The sequence below is a fragment of the Rhinopithecus bieti genome, unplaced genomic scaffold, assembly GCF_001698545.2.
Source record: "Rhinopithecus bieti isolate Rb0 unplaced genomic scaffold, ASM169854v2 scaffold_49357, whole genome shotgun sequence".
Classification (NCBI taxonomy): Eukaryota; Metazoa; Chordata; class Mammalia; order Primates; family Cercopithecidae; genus Rhinopithecus; species Rhinopithecus bieti.
The window spans coordinates 1-2,993 of NW_016819311.1; the positions used below are offsets into that span (position 1 = coordinate 1).

At 33.7% G+C, this 2,993-nt stretch overlaps 1 pseudogene; it reads left to right on the forward strand.

Annotated features, from left to right (window-relative positions):
* The first annotated feature begins 1,976 nt into the window (after positions 1-1,976).
* On the forward strand, positions 1,977-2,726 carry LOC108519648 (thiopurine S-methyltransferase-like; annotated as a pseudogene).
* Positions 2,727-2,993: the final 267 nt, after the last annotated feature.

The window sequence follows — 2,993 nt, forward strand, 5'->3', positions numbered from 1 at the left end:
CGAGATGAGAGTTCTACTCAAGCTCTTCCAAAAAAGTAGTAAAAGGACACTTCCTAATTCATTTTATGAGGTCAGCATTATTCTGATACAAAAACCAGATAAAGTCTTCAACAAGAAAACTACACACCAATATCCCCTATGAATACAAGTGCAAAAATACTTAATACATACAAACTGAATCCAACAGCATATTGAAAGGATTAATAAACCGTGAACAAGTAAATTTATTCAAAGAATGTAAGGGTGTTTAACATATTACTATTAATCAGTGTGATACATCATGTTAATAGAATGAAGGGAAAAATTACAACCATCCAAATTGATGCTTAAAAGACATGTGACAAGATCCAACACCCTTTCATGACAAAAACAGAAAAAAAAAATCATAAGTGTAAAAGGTAGCTTCTTCAACATGTTAAAAGGCATTTATTTAAAAAACTATAGCTATCACCATGCTCAGTTTCAAAACACTAAATACTTTCCCCCAGATCAGGAACAAGACAAGCTTTTATCACTGATATTCAACATTGTACTGAAAGTTCTAACTGGGGCAATTAGGCAAAAAATGAAATAAAAGGCGTTCAAAATAGAGACGAAGAAGTAAAACTATCTCTATTTGCAGGTGCCATAATCCTATATGTAGACAATCACATATAATCCACAAAAAAAGCTACTAGAGCTAATAAATGAATTCAGCAAAATTATATGCTAGTCTAAAATTCAGTTGTTCCTGTATACCAGCAATGAACAAAACAAAAAGTAAAGAAATCTATGACATTTGCAGTGACATACAAAGAATACCTGGGAATAAATTTACCCAAGGATGTGAAAGACTTGCACACTGAAAACTATAGAACATTGCTGAAAGACATTAAAGAAAGCCTTTAAAAATTGAAAAAATATGTTTTCATGTATTGAAAGACATTATTCACAAAATATCAGTGCTATCTAAAGTGATGTACAGATTTAGTTTAATCCTTATCAAATTCCAGTGGCCTTTTGTGTAGAAATGGAGTGGTAGAACCATAAAATGTATATAAAATTTCAAGGGATTCTAAATCACCAATATAATCTTGAAAAGGAAGAACAAAGTTGGAGGAATCAAAATTCTCAATTTCAAAAGTTACTACAAAGCTACAGTAATCAATAGTGTTGGTACTGGCATAAAGACAGACACACAGACCAGTGGAATAGAATAGACAGTCCAGAAATAATCTCCTGCATACATAGTCAAACAATTTTTTTGAAATTTTGTTTTTAATTGACACATAATAATTGTACATATTTATGGAGCATGAAGTGATTTTTCAATAAATGTATACAATGTATAATGACCAAATTGGGGTAATTAGAATGTATATCACCTCAAACATTTACAATTTCTTTGTGTTGGGAACATTCAAAATCTTTGTTTCTAACTATTTAAAAATATACAATAAATTATTGGTAGAAAGTGTGTTAGTTTGTTCTCACGCTGCTACGAAGAAATACCCCAGACTGGGTAATTTATAAAGAAAAGAGGTTTAATTGACTCACAGTTCTGCATGGCTGGGGAGGCCTCAGGAAACTTACAATCATGGTGGAAATACATCTTTCTTCACACGGTGGCAGGAGAGAGAAGTGCTGAGCAAAGGGTGAAAAGCCCCTTATAAAACCATCAGATCTTGTGAAAACTCATTCACTATCACAAGAACAGGATAGGGTTAACCGCCCCCATGATTCCATTACCTCCCACTGAGTCTCTCTCACCACACATGAGGATTATGGGAACTACAATTCGAGATGAGATTTCGATGGAGACATAGCCTAAACATATCAGAGAGCTTCCTGGTAGCTGAACATTTGGAGGTTCCTGAAGCATGGCATGCCTACCTCACTCTACATATCTCTTCATCTTTATCCTTTGCAATATCCTTTATAATAAGCCCATAAAGGCATTGAAGATATATGATTATGAGACAAGTGTCTACAAAACTATGGATGGTACAAGAACTTCACTTGATATTGAATAGTACCCAGATACTGAGGTGCAAAAAAAAAAACAAGTACTAACTCTGCAAGAATGGCAAGACAAGTGGGTGAACTGAAATACTAGTTTTCATCAAAAACAAGGACATCAACTATTAAAGCAGCATTTGGATACTTTTCTTAAAGGCAAGAGTGGAGTGAGGGTATTTTTTCCTCTGTGTGGAAAAGCAGTTGAGATGAAATATTTTGCAGACTGGGAACACAGTGTACTTGGTGTGGAAATCATTGAACTTGGGATATGAGATTTTTTATGAGATTTTTTTTTTACAGAGCAGAATCTTTCTTACTCAGAAGAGCCAATCACCAAAATTCCTGGAGCCAAAGTGTTTAAGAGTTCTTTGGGGCAATATTTCATTGTACTGTTGCTGTATTTTTTATCCTCCTAGAGCAAATATTGGCAAATTTGACAGGATTTAGGATAGAAGAGCATTAGTTGCTATTAATCCAGGTGATCACAAATGCTACGCAGTTATAACGTTATCCAACCTGGGTAAAGGGTTTCAGTACCTCATGTGTGTTCTTTCTTATGATCCAACTAAACATGCAGGCCCAACATTTTGTGTTCTACTTGCTGAAATTGAAAGGCTGTTCAGTACGGTATGTAATATTGTCTTGAGACGGTTGATGCTTTTGAGGAATGACATAAAAGTTTGGGAATTGACTACATTTTTAAAAGGTTATATCTAAGAGATAAGTAAATGAGATGTAAATAAAATAAAGTAACATCAAAATGTTTTTGAGTTTTTGAGTTTCTGAGCAATTGAAAATTATGCTGAGGCCTCAAAATGTAATGGATGAATTTTTCATTGCTTATAAACAATATAGTAGATTCTTGCTCAAAAATGCATGAACTTTTTGGAAGAACTTACATAGTAAAATGGTAAAGTAGCTCCTTTGAAGAGGAGAGTATGATGGTGAAAGATTATACCTCTGTGTCATATGGACTGAAAGATCTTTTAAAAATC